This window comes from Triticum aestivum, chromosome 1B, assembly GCF_018294505.1.
Source record: "Triticum aestivum cultivar Chinese Spring chromosome 1B, IWGSC CS RefSeq v2.1, whole genome shotgun sequence".
Classification (NCBI taxonomy): Eukaryota; Viridiplantae; Streptophyta; class Magnoliopsida; order Poales; family Poaceae; genus Triticum; species Triticum aestivum.
In genome coordinates, this window is record NC_057795.1 from 649,236,702 (window position 1) to 649,251,721 (window position 15,020).

The following is a 15,020-nucleotide window of genomic DNA, read 5'->3' on the forward strand; positions in this document are numbered from 1 at the left end:
AGCTAGCCATGACAATCATCTCACAGTCAATCGAGGACGCGACGCTACTACGAGTGGCAGAAAAGGAGTCCGCATCTGATGTATGGGCGGCACTACGCTCCATGCATGTGGGTGTTGAGCGCATCCGAGAGTCAAGGATCCAGTCATTGCGCTCTGAATTTGATAACCTCAAGATGGCTGATGGAGAGTCTGTGGATGATTTTGCGACGAAGTTCACGACACTCGTGGGGCATATTCATGAACTCGGAGACCCGATGGAGGAGAAGTATGTGGTGAAGAAGTTGTTGCGAGCCGTCTCCAACAAATTCATCCATGTTGCTTCATCGATTGCGTTGTTTAGTGATGTCAACAAGATGGCCATGGAGGAGGCCATTGGGTCACTTAAGGCGCACGAGGAGCTCTTGAAAGGGATGGAGCCGAGAGGTGTAGAAGAGCAACTTCTTATGACCAGAGGACACGACTCGTCGCGAGGACGAGGTCGTGGTCGTGGTCGTGGCTATGGGCGTGGTGGAGGACTCAAAGATAAAAGTGAAGTCCAATGCTATAGCTGTCATGAGCTTGGACATTTTTCATATGAGTGTCCAGAGAAGAAACATAAAGCACTCCTTGCTCATCGTGATGACGATGAGCCAGCACTCCTGTGAGAAAAAGTTGAGGGGAGTGCACGCTTGACGGTGTGATGCCGTTAGGGACTGTGCATAAATGACAGTGGTGTGATGCCATTGTCATATAAAGTGAAGCGTTGGTGTGAGGCCAACAATGTTGGTGGTGTAAGGCCATCATAGTGAGGAGTGAGTGTGGTGATGGTGTGATGTCATTATTACAGAAGGGTCGGTGTGATGTCGACGACAGTGGTGCGATGCCATTGTCACAAGAAGTATCGGTGTGATGCCGATAGTCGGTGCGATGCCGGCAAAAGAGTGGTGTGATTCCACTTTGACAAGATGTTAGTGTGACGCTGACAAATAAGGCACTTGGTGTGATGTCAGTGCCAGTTGAGACAATGTGGAGTGGTCATGAGAAGCCGTTGTTGAGAATGCGGGCGATTTGCATCGGTGAATTGAAGGGAACAAGATTAGGGGAGTGATTGTTGGAAATAATCTTGCTGCCTCAAAATATCTAGGCCATGTAGCTGCAGGATGGCAGGAAGCAAACGTAGGAGTATAAAATATCAGTGTCAGTCAAAATATCAGGACATTAGCAAGAAGCATTTGCTACACCGGCTAGCAGCAAGAAATATCCAATGCATGTCGGCAAGACTTAGCTAGTAAGGAAATGATGTGTCACCATGTGAATAGTGCATGCATGAGCTGTACATGCAAGTAGTAAATCATAGTACGTAGTGTAGTTTCTAGTGTGTGTACGTGGCTATGCACGTGTTGCTCACCACCAGCTTGTAATCTCCTATAAAAGGGCATGCACCCATCTCTTGTAATCTCAAGCAATGAAGCTTCAAAGTTAGTAGTGTACGTGAGCCTTCCCAGTGCAAGTGTGTGTGCATTGATCCTGAGAGAGCTAGTTACTTTTAGTTATCTAACAGTGGCACAACGACCCGCGTCTCCCATGCTCAGCCAACACGCACATCTCCACTATGTCCCCACGCGCTGGCCCACTCTAACCCTTCATCACTGGTCTGCTCCATCACTGCTACTTAGTGCTCCGAATCAACGTTGGGTTGCGCTGGTCGATTGGAAATGGGGCTAGTGGCAGCACTGCTCGGCTGGGCAATGTTGGTAGGCACAGGGGCATCATCGACACTTATTGGCCAGAAAGGTTGGGCGGTTGCAACACTATGGCATGCATCATTTTTTTCTGGTTGGAGGAAAATAAGGAAGTAAGAGAGAGTTGAGTCAAATATGTCTACGCATTTTTTTGCCATATCATTCATGACCAATGGGGCCCATCCATTAGGTTTATTCCAAAAATGTGAACAAACAAAGATCAGTCCAATATGTGATGGTTAGACCCAAAACCGATACTGATTTGCACAAAAATCGAGAACCGATACTAATTCGTTAATCTAGCCCCATTTGTGGTACCTTTATGCAATTAACTCATAAATATCAGTGTCCACTCCATTCCCACCCTCATGATTAAACGCAGTTTAAGGACTTCAATTTCCTTTGCATACAATATGGTGCTCAAGCCTGGCCTTAGCATTTAGCACATCCAAGGTTGCCTTGATGACTCGAGCACACAAGGAAAGGGATTTGTAAGATGGTGTGGCACCTGTTTAGCGCCATTAGCCAGGTTAAACACATTCATGACACAAGTGTTCTTCATACCTTTTTAGGTTTAATAACATTAGTAACCTCATGCGGCTTAAACACAACTGTTGTCATGAATGCAAATGAGATGAACATATAGGTGATGTTTTTCTGAACATTTTGATATCTTGTTTGCATTTTTCTGATTTAATTTAATTTGTTATGTAGTTTTAAAAGTGACATTCAAACGGTCAAAGGGAAAAGCATAAGGGAAGCAAACACGCTTGGGCATAACTGAGGGTTTTTTGAAGCTAGGGAGAAACAAATAGGTTGGATCCAACTAGGAACATAAAACTAATTATCCCTTTTGGAAATCTTCCGAGGGGTTCCAGGAATGTCCAGGTGATTCTGGGAGTGTCTTGGAAGGTCCTCGAAGATATTTGGAAGACTATTGAAGTTTCCAGAATGTTCCAAAGTGGGATGCAACCTTGGCTAGCCTAAGGGGAAGCAACCACATGGGCCATAGGGCCCATAAGTGGTATGCACCCCCAAGCTTTGGGGGCCAAGCCAAGAAGGTGCTTAATAGGGGAGGGGATCCTCGGAGGACCCTCCTCCTCTTGGTATGCCAGCCCTAGGAGGGGGCAACCGCTCTCCAAGCCGCGCTCCCTAGCCATCTATAAATAGATGGGGGGCGCACCCTCCGAACACACATGTCCTAAAGAGATGCCCCCTGTGCAAGCTCTCTCTCTCTCTCTCTCTCTCTCTCTCTCTCTCTCTCTCTCGGTTCGATGGACACGTTGCTAGGCTGTTGTTCCTCTAGTTCTCTGGTGGCTGTTTAAAGTGTTGCCAAATCATTGATACGGGATGGGTAGATACCCCAGAGTGGTTGTGCTTTTGACTCTCAGGCAGGAAAATTCTTCTGCCCGGGAGGTAATACCTAGATGTAGGAATCTTTAAATCTTAATCAACATAAACACCATCTTTGTTGTGTTGCATTAGTGAGGTTGATCTATCCATGAATCTTCATAGTGTTCCCGTTCATGTTCGTTCGTAGGTACGGTAAATTGTATTTTGTATTACGTTCCCCAACACATTGCTCCCATATGTGCTTGTTACAAAGGCTTGCATTGTAGAGTAAAATAGGTTTTTAGTGGTAAAATAACTACAACAAGTTAGTAATGTAATTGCTGCTAAAGGAAAAGAGAGCGCTTATCACATGTTTTCTAACCATAAGAGCAAGATATGCTCTGACCGGCTTGTTGGAGCCCTTGGCATTCTGGCCAAGTTCCTTGCAATTTCCACACCACAATCTTCTTTCTTTGCTCTTGCATAAGTAGTAGCACTCTCCTTAGGACCTTTTGTTCTAATTTACTCTGACTTTTCTGGCTGAACAATGTACCCTGGTGGTTTAATATCTGGTCTGGATGGTTTAACCCACTTATATTCATGTGGAAAAGGGTATATCATGTGTTCATATTCTTTCTCGTAAGTTTCAAACTTGAAGAAATCATCAACATAATCTCAAGCCATTCCTTAGCCCTGAATATAACCACACAAGCATGTTCACAAGGAACACCACATAACTAAAATCTGAAACAAGTCATGTTAAGCAGGTTTACTTCATAGGCCTTTCCAGTGTAGTTTACTTGCCAAATCCCAACACCAAATTGTTGAGTTGTGCAGGACGTTACTTTATTCTTAGTACAATTTATGCTACAATGTTCTATGAATATAAAAACCTAATAATACACCAGAAATCACTATTAAGATATTAGTTGGACATTGGACATTATTGTTTAGAAACCTCTAGGGTGATATTTAATGGAACAAAACTACATAAACATAAGCACATACAAAAAATGTATGTGCATGATATAATTTGTGTAATTGTCACAAAAATGTTTCAAAGATAATTTCAATGACATCATTGAATTTTATGTATATAAATAAAGTGATAGGAGGTACACATTACAACTGATAGAAAACAACACTGGTTAAATATACTAATAAAATTATGTGATTAACTATAATAAGTAAATAATAAAATGTATACTCCTTAAAATTGTTGTATGATGAAAATAAAAATAGATAACTATAAATGTTTGGTATAAAAATATGGGTTTTTATCAGTTTTGCCATCGGTTGTACTACACTACTCAGTTATGCCACTAAATTTTTTCACTGCTCAGAAATGCCACTGTTCCGTTAGGCGCGTGCTCAAAAAAGCCATTTTCTCACCGTTACCGTCAGGTCAATGGACGTTGACCACGTTATATGATTATAACGCCCCTATGCTCCTTTGCAAGATCTCTCTCCATGGTGTGGGCCCAATTTGTCAAGGAGTAGGAAAAGAAATTAGGAGGAAAAAGAGAGATGAGGTGGATCAAACCAGAGACGTAAGTGTGGTGAGCGGGCAAGCTAACCACCACACCCGATGGAAGCATTTGATTGAGGAGTAGATGTACTTACCCTTATCCAATACTTAACCTGCTCGTATCAGTTTCCCAAGCCGGAACCACAATTCCTAGCCGTCGCCTGCCGATGCTTGTAGAGATGGAATTTCTTGTGTATAGATGGAATTTCTTAGTGTGGTGCGTGTGTCGCTCATAGTAGCTTGTAGAGATGGAATTTCTTGTGTAGAATTTGTAGTAGCTGATTGGTGCCTTGTTGATACTCGTGTGCAATTTGGTACACGTGTTCTGATGGTCAGGATGGCCATGGAATTATGGATACTGGAAGTAAAAAAAGGCTGCACCTGTGAAGTTTGTAAACCTTGCTGCATTTGTGTTGTTTTCAGAAAAATGGGCAGGCACCATGCTGAAATTTTCAGAGGAATTTAGAAAATCATGTCCTCCTGCTATCATATTTGTTGTTGCTGTCAATTAGCGTGTGATGCATGAATTATCTAGCTGGAGAAATGGAGTAGTGAGCAACAAGAAAGGATATTATATACTGTTCAGTTTGAATATTATATTTACCTAAAGGATATAGGATATATGTTTCCTTGTATATCAAAACTTTCCCTTAGCTCAACTGGTTAGCACGCGCACCTGTCCAGGACGTGGTCTTGAGTTCGAAATCTCCTGGCTCCAATTTTTGTCTTCTATTTTGTGAGCCCATAGCTCAAACAAAGAGAGGATAGTTGACAAACGGGATAGGGATATTTTCGTCATCTACCTTTGGTCAACGTCCACCGTCCTGACGGTAACGGCGAAAAAATGGCTTTTTGAACACGCGCCTAACGGAATAGTGGCATTTCTGAGCAGTGAAAAATTTTAGTGGCAGAACTGAGTAGTGTAGTACGACCGATGGCAAAACTGATAAAAACCCTAAAAATATTTAGAAATTAAACTATACATGAACATATGCCCATACATAAAAATATGTACATGTGCATGATATAATTTGTGGAATTGTCACAAAAATTAATTCAAAGATAACTTCTGAGACATAACCGAATTTTAATTTAGTACAAACAAAGTGATCGGAGATATACATTACAACTGATAACAAACAACACTGGTTAAGTATACCAACTAAATTATGTGGTTAAATAATTATAGTATGATAAAAATGTATACTCCTTCAAACTAAATTATGTGGTTAAGTATACCAACTTAGATCAGGAAGAACCTAACCCAGGATAGGGAGCTGAGGCACAATGGTCACCAAGTGGGGAAGGATAGCTTTGAGTTGAGGTAACCTGGTATCATACGGAGAGCTCAAGAGCTTTGCGATCTTCTCAATTGACATGACTTGCCTGTGTTTGGCCATCTAGATTGGTCAACCGGGTTGCCGTTGTAGGGGAATGCAGCAGAAAAGAAATTTTTTTGGTATAGTGAGCACGCCCAGGACCACTATGGAGACTGCATACAAGGTTTGATCTGATCCGTACCGACTCGAACCACGGCGGAATAAGAGTCGGTGTAGATTGTCAGTGCAAATCCCCGCAGCTAGGATTTACAACCTCCCAACCGCGAGGATGAACTCCCTCTTCGGACAGCCCTTCGGGAGGCGGTCGGACAGTCCCCCGGACGATGTCGTGGACAGCCCTTCGGGAGGACCCTCGAAACTCGAATGGAAACTCGGACAGCCCTTCGGGAGGACACTCGAATAGCTCCTCGGGAAAAAGATCGAAACTACAACCTCTCTATGGGGTTGCACACATACGATGTCAGCTATCCAGCAGGGCTTTACCACCGAGAACTAGTTCCTGCCGGAACCCAGACAGCCTTTTGGCTCTACGAAACTATTTCGGTAGGAGGGAGAGAGAAGTCAGACAAGTCATGGCATGTGTATGAGAGCAAGGGATGAAGAGATGGCAGCCCTCACCTCCTCTATTTATAGGAAAGCCAAGGGGTAGTGTGCCTCCACAAATTACCAAAAACCCCATGCATTAGGTCACACACGAGGGCGTTAAGGTCAAAATGGGATGCCATGTGGAGCTCCAAGGAGCTCCACCACTCATGGCCGGCCACCCCTAGCCCCCCCCCCCCAAATGGGGTTCCTTCCCTTGTAAGCCACTTCCTTTTAGAACTTTGAACAAGTCCAAAAAGGTGGCTCTCCAAAAATATCCCAAAAAGCACTTTCACTATTCACGATCACATTTTCCAGCATCCGTTCGAACTGAAAATATTTATGTGGGATTAGAACATTTCCAGTACCCACTAAAATAATTTTCAATGCATTCTGAAACAATTCCGGTTTTAGTGATTTTCATCTGCGAAAAGCATCTAAAGCGGTTCCGGCAGCTCCGGAGCATATCCGGTTTTTATCCCGGAAAATTCTAGAAACTTTCCAGAATAATTCTGGCACCCTCCAAGAATTATCAGGCATGTGCCAAAACCAATTTGACTTAATAGTATATCCCAAAACAACTTTTCGGTTTCATCGAAACTCATCCGATAACCTCTCTCTGCGTTACTATTCCGCTTTCCGAAACCTTTCCGGTGTCCTAAACTTTTCCTGTGATTTTCTCTCAGACTCCCTGTCTAGTATTTAGCAGATAGATGACCCTTAAGTGTGTGACCCTATAGGTTCGGTGAAGAATAGACATGACCCGAACCCCTTCCGATCAATGATCAACATCGGAGCCGTGGACACCCATATTGACCCCTATACCCACACGAATAAATATTCGTGTGAACCTCCAGTTTCAGTGAGTTATTCCTATTGTTGTGCGATATGTCACAAACACCCGAGGCGAGATTTATTCCATCCCCATGGACAAACAATTTGTCCACCATGCAAGTTACCTCGTTACCAGTTTTGTTCTCTTTTCTCGTTTCCGTGTTCCGGCATCCCAGTGATCAAATCACAAGGTGTCTGGCCAGATGATTATGGATATCGTAGCACCGAGAGGGCCCGAGAATATCTCTCCATCGTCAGAGGGGCAAATCCCAATCTTGAGCTATCTTGTTACTTGCCATACTTTTCCGTGAACCCGTAAGCTGCCATAATAGCCACCCAGTTACGCATGACGTTTAACAAACCCCAAAGTTCATGAAGCAAGCACGAAGGAACTCGATACTCTCATGGTCTGAGGAATTATGCAAATATTAACTATCTCTATGATATTAACCATAAACTTGTGACGAAAAGAATCTCATAGCATAACATCAATTTGGCTCGATTCAACACAAGTGTTCTACCAACATCATGCCCTCAAAATTGCCAGCATAGACATGCCCATGATCAGGAAAATAGGATCATCATGCAATACATGAGCCAGTCTTAGAAGCAAGACTAGGAATACATTTTACCGTTTAGTATACCACACGTGCATATGAGTTTCCCTCCGAGCCTCGTGGATATTGCAGACTCAAGAATCATTGCAGTTATAGCATGGAAGCTAAACATTCATTACAAACTTTGGAGATACAAAATAACTGTTATTACTGCCTCTAGGGCATATCTCCTACATCCCAATCATCCAATATTGGTTATGATAATCATAATGAAAATCCAGCCATGTTGGCTATTTAAGATTTGAATAATATAACCCGGTTTGGAAAACCGGTTCCTGCAACATAAACCAGGATATCCATGCATATATGATGCATGCTATGATGATGCAATGTATTATGATGTATGTTTATAATGATAGCATATAAAAATGCCGACTTTCAAGGCACGACCAAAAGAGACCAGCTCTTGTTTTATGTTTTAAAAAAAATCAATTTTTTCGCCTCAAAGAAGCTTGTCATGAAAGACGTTCATCCAGTAATTAAGCTGGCTCTCACGTGACATAAATCCATCGTTTAAACCTTAACTAGTTCAGGGTCTTATTGAAAAGTTTGGCTGTTAAGAGTACGAACGGAAAACATAACGGAGAGACTACGGCAAACAGGTGAGTTTATCCTAGCTCACCGTAAGCCGACTCTCATGTGACATAAGCCGCTGTGTAAACCTTGATAAGTTCAGGGTCTTATTTAAAAGATTAACTGTCGAGAGTGGTGGGTCACCTGGCGGAGTAGTAAGTTGCAAACAGGTAGGTTTAACTCAGTTATGGCATGAAAGCCGGTCAAGTGGGTATGAAAGCTATACTCATTGAGTAGGAAGCCCCCAAGCGACCTATGGCATGAAAGCCGATCACGAGGGTTATAAAAGCTATGCTCATTGAGCAGGAAGCCCCCAAGTGACCAATAATATGGCATGAAAGCCAATCAAGAGGGTTATAAAGCTATGCTCATTGAGCAGGAAGCCCCCAAATGGCCTATAATATGATAAGCAATAAGGTAGGATACCCATGTTTGAACCGAACATCATGGCAGCAAGTTCTCTTTGGCAACCTTTAATTTTTCTGAGAACTCAAACTTGCGAGAGACGGCTTCCTCTTGAGCCAGATGTTGAGCTGGATTTTAAGATCTCAAAACTTTGTGAGAAACAGATTTCCCTTGAGCCGGATTTTGAACCGGAACCTTTTCTGATAACCCGGAATTTTTTCTTTTGAGCCGGAACTTTATGATTACTCGACACTTTTTAAGCCGGAAATTTCCTGACAGGCCTTAAATTTTCACCAATGTAGCAGTAGCCTCCGGGACCGGGTTATTCTAAAGGAAATATGCCCTAGAGGCAATAATAAAGTTATTATTTATTTCCTTATTTCATGATAAATGTTTATTATTCATGCTAGAATTGTATTAACTAGAAACAGAATACATGTGTGAATACATAGACAAACATAGTGTCACTAGTATGCCTCTACTTGACTAGCTCGTTTATCAAAGATGGTTATGTTTCCAAGCCATGGACAAAAGAGTTGTCATTTGATTAATGGGATCACATCATTAGGAGAATGATGTGATTGACATGACCCATTCCGTTAGCCTAGCACTTGATCGTTTAGTATGTTGCTATTGCTTTCTTCATGACTTATACATGTTCCTGTAACTATGAGAATTGTGCAACTCCCGTTTACCAGAGGAACACTTTGGGTACTACCAAACGTCACAATGTAACTGGGTGATTATAAAGGAGTACTACAGGTGTCTCCGAAGGTACATGTTGGATTGGCATATTTCGAGATTAGGTTTTGTCACTCTGATTGTCGGAGAGGTATCTCTGGGCCCTCTCGGTAATACTCATCACCTAAGCGTTGCAAGCATTGTAATTAATGAGTTAGTTATAAGATGATGTGTTACAGAACGAGTAAAGAGACTTGCCGGTAACGAGATTGAACTAGGTATTGGATACCGACGATCAAATCTCGGGCAAGTAACATACCAATGACAAAGGGAACAACGTATGTTGTTATGCAGTTTGACCGATAAAGATCTTCGTAGAATATGTAGGAGCCAATATGGGCATCCAGGTTCCGCTATTGGTTATTGACCAAGAATAGTTGTAGGTCATGTCTACATAGTTCTCGAACCCGTAGGGTCCGCACGTTTAACGTTACGATGACAGTTATATTATGAGTTTATGAGTTTTGATGTACCGAAGGAGTTCGGAATCCCGGATGAGATTGGGGACATGACGAGGAGTCTCGAAATGGTCGAGACGTAAAGATCGATATATTGAACGACCATATTCGGAGTTCGGAAAGGTTCCGAGTGATTCGGGTATTTTTTGGAGTACCGGAGAGTTACGGGAATTCGCCGGGAGAAGTATTGGGCCTTATTGGGCCATACGGGAAAGAGAGAGGGGCTGCCTAGGGCAGGCCGCGCGCCCCCCCAAGGCCTAGTCCGAATTGGACTAGGGGGAGGGGCCGCACCCCCTCCTTCCTTCCCTTCTCTCTTCCCTTTCCTTCTCTCCTACTCCTACTACATGGAAGGTCTCCTAGTTGGACTAGGAAAGGAAGGAGTCCTACTCCCGGTGGGAGTAGGACTCCTCCCTGGCGCGCCCTCCCTTGGCCGGCCGCCCCCTTCCCCTTGCTCCTTTATATACGGGGGCAGGGGGCACCCCATAACACACAAGTTGATCTACGGATCGTTCCTTAGCCGTGTGCGGTGCCCCCCTCCACCATATTCCACCTCGGTCATATCGTCGCGGAGTTTAGGCGAAGCCCTGCGCCGGTAGAACATCATCATCGTCACCACGTCGTCGTGCTGACGAAACTCATCCCCGAAGCTTTGCTGGATTGGAGCCCGGGGATTGTCATCGAGCTGAACGTGTGCTAAACTCGGAGGTGCCGTACGTTCGGTGCTTGGATCGGTCGGATCGTGAAGACGTACGACTACATCAACCGCGTTGTCATAACGCTTCCGCTTACGGTCTACGAGGGTACATGGACGGACACTCTCCCCTCTCGTTGCTATGCCATCACCATGATCTTGCGTGTGCGTAGGAAATTTTTTGAAATTACTACGTTCCCCAACAGCGGTATCAGAGCCTGGTTTTATGCGTTGATGTTATATGCACGAGTAGAACACAAGTAAGTTGTGGGCGATACAAGTCATACTGCTTACCAGCATGTCATACTTTGGTTCGGCGGTATTGTGAGATGAAGCGGCCCGGACCGACATTACGCGTACGCTTACGCGAGACTGGTTTCACCGTTGCGAGCACTCGTGCTTAAAGGTGGCTGGCGGGTGTCTGTCTCTCTCACTTTAGCTGAATCGAGTGTGGCTACGCCCGGTCCTTGCGAAGGTTAAAACAGCACCAACTTGACAAACTATCATTGTGGTTTTTATGCGTAGGTAAGAACGGTTCTTGCTAAAGCCCGTAGCAGCCATGTAAAATTTGCAACAACAAAGTAGAGGACGTCTAACTTGTTTTTGCAGGGCATGTTGTGATGTGATATGGTCAAGACGTGACGCTATATTTTATTGTATGAGATGATCATGTTTTGTAACCGAAGTTATCGGCAACTGGCAGGAGCCATATGGTTGTCGCTTTATTGTATGAAATGCAAACGCCCTGTAATTGCTTTACTTCATCACTAAGTGGTAGCGATAGTCGTAGAAGCAATAGATGGCGTAACGACAACGATGCTACGATGGAGATCAAGGTTTCGCGCCGGTGACGATGGTGATCACAACGGTGCTTCGAAGATGGAGATCACAAGCACAAGATGATGATGGCCATATCATATCACTTATATTGATTGCATATGATGTTTATCCTTTATGCATCTTATCTTGCTTTGATTGACGGTAGCATTTTAAGATGATCTCTCACTAAAATTATCAAGAAGTGTTCTTCCTGAGTATGCACCGTTGCCAAAGTTCGTCGTGCCCAGACACCACATGATGATCGGGTGTGATAAGCTCTGCGTCCATCTACAACGGGTACAAGCCAGTTTTGCACACGCGGAATACTCAGGTTAAACTTGACGAGCCTAGCATATGCAGATATGGCCTCGGAACACGGAGACCGAAAGGTCGAGCGTGAATCATATAGTAGATATGATCAACACAGTGATGTTCACCATTGAAAACTACTCCATCTCACGTGATGATCGGTTATGGTTTAGTTGATTTGGATCACGTGATCACTTAGATGACTAGAGAGATATCTGTCTAAGTGGGAGTTCTTAAGTAATATGATTAATTGAACTTAAATTTATCATGAACTTAGTCCTGGTAGTATTTTGCAAATTATGTTGTAGATCAATATCTCGCGTTGTTGCTTTCATATGTTTATTCTGATATGTTCCTAGAGAAAACTGTGTTGAAAGATGTTAGTAGCAATGATGCGGATTGGATCCGTGATCTGAGGTTTATCCTCATTGCTGCACAGAAGAATTATGTCCTTAATGCACCGCTAGGTGACAGACCTATTGCAGGAGCAGATGCAGACTTATGAACGTTTGGCTAGCTCAGTATGATGACTACTTGATAGTTTAGTGCACCATGCTTAACGGCTTAGAATCGGGACTTCAAAGACGTTTTGAACATCATGGACCATATGAGATGTTCTAGGAGTTGAAGTTAATATTTCAAGCAAATACCCGAGTTGAGAGATATGATGTCTCCAACAAGTTCTATAGCTAAAAGATGGAGGAGAATCGCTCAACTAGTGAGCATGTGCTCAGATTGTCTGGGTACTTCAATCGCTTGAATCAAGTGGGAGTTAATCTTCCAGATAAGATAGTGATTGACAGAATTTTCTAGTCACCATCACAAAGTTATTAGAACTTCATGATGAACTATAGTATGCAAGGGATGATGAAAATGATTCCCGAGCTCTTCGTGATGTTGAAATCGACGAAGGTAGAAATCAAGAAAGAGCATTAAGTGTTGATGATTGACAAGACCACTAGTTTCAAGAAAAGGGCAATGGGAAAGAAAGGGAACTTCAAGTAGAATGACAAGCAAGTTGTCACTCCCGTGAAGAAGCCCAAAGCTGGACCAAAGCCTGAAACTAAGTGCTTACACTGCAAAGGAAATGGTCACTGGAAGCGGAAATACCCTGAATATTTTGTGGATAAGAAGGATGGCAAAGTGAACAAGGGTATATTTGATATACAGGTTATTGATGTGTGCCTTACTAGTGTTTATAGTAACCCTTGAGTATTTGATACTTGTTCAGTTACTAAGATTAGTAACTCGAAACAGGAGTTACAGAATAAACAGAGACTAGTTGAAGGGTGAAGTGACGATGAGTGTTGGAAGTAGTTCCAAGATTGATATGATCATCATCGCACACTCCCTATACTTTCGGGATTAGTGTTAAACCTAAATAAATGTTATTTGGCGTTTGCATTGAGCATGAATATGATTTGATCATATTTATTGCGATACGTTTTTTCATTTAAACTTAGAGAATAAATTGTTATTCTGTTTACATGAATAAGACCTTCGATGGTCATACACCCAATGAATATAGTTTGTTGGATCTCGATCATAGTGATACACATATTCATAATATTGATGCCAAAAGATGAAAAGTTAATAATGATAGTGCAACTTATTTGTGGCACTGCCGTTTGGGTCATATCGGTGTAAAGCGCATGAAGAAACTCCATAAAGATGGATTTTTTGAATCACTTGGTTATGAATTATTTGATGCTTGCAAACCGTGCCTTTTGGGTAAGATGACTGAAACTCCATTCTCCGGAACAATGGAACAAGCTACTGACTTATTGGAAATAATACATACCGATGTATGCGATCCAATGAGTGTTGATGCTCGTGGCAAGTATCGTTATTTTCTGACCTTCACAAGATGATTTGAGCAGATATGGGTATATCTACTTGATGAAACATAAGTCTGAAATAATTGGAAGGTTCAAAGAATTTCAGAGTGAAGTGAAAAAAACATCGTAACAAGAAAATAAAGTTTCAACAATTTGATCGCGGAGACAAATATTTGAGTTACGAGTTTGGTCTTCAATTAAAACAATGTGGAATAGTTTCACAAACTCATGCCACCTGGAACACCACGGCTTAATGGTGTGTCCGAGCGTCATAACAGTACTTTATTGGATATAGTGCGATCTATGATGTATCTTACCAATTTACCACTATCGTTTTGGGGTTATGCATTAGAGACAGTTGCATTCATTTTTAAAAAGGGCACCATCAAAACCCGTTAAGACGACGCCTTATGAACTATGGTTTGGCAAGAAACCAAAAGTTGTCGTTTCTTAAAGTTTGGGGCTACGATGCTTATGTGAAAAAGTTTTCACCTGATAAGCTCAAACCCAAATCGGAGAAGTGCGTCTTCATAGAATACCCAGAGGTAACTATTGGGTACACCTTCTATCACAGATCCGAAAGCAAAATTCGTTGCTAACATGGACCCTTTCTAGAGAAGGAGTTTCTCTCGAAAGAAGTGAGTGGGAGGAAAGTAGAACTTGATGAGGTAATTGTACCTTCTCCCTTATTGGAAAGTAGTTCATCACAGAAATCAGTTCCTGTGATTCCTACACCAATTAGTGAGGAAGCTAATGATGATGATCATGAAACTTCAGATCAAGTTGCTACCGAACCTCGTAGGTCTTCTAGAGTAAGATCCACACCAGAGTGGTACGGTAATCCTGTTCTGGAAGTCATGTTGCTAGACCATGATGAACCTGCGAACTATGAGGAAGCGATGATGAGCCCAGATTCCGCGAAATGGTTTGAGGCCATGAAATCTGAGATGGGATCCATGTATGAGAACAAAGTATGTACTTTCATTGACTTGCTCGATGATCAGCAAGCCGTGTTAAATAAATGGATCTTCAAGAGGAAGATAGACATTGATAGTAGTGTTACTATCTACTAAGCTCGACTTGTTGCGAAATGTTTTCAACAAGTTCAAGGTGTTGAATACGATGAGATTTTCTCACTCGTATCGAAGCTTAAGTCTGTCTGAATCATGTTAGCAATTGCCACATTTTATGAAATCTGGCAAATGGATGTCAAAACTGCATTCCTTAACGGA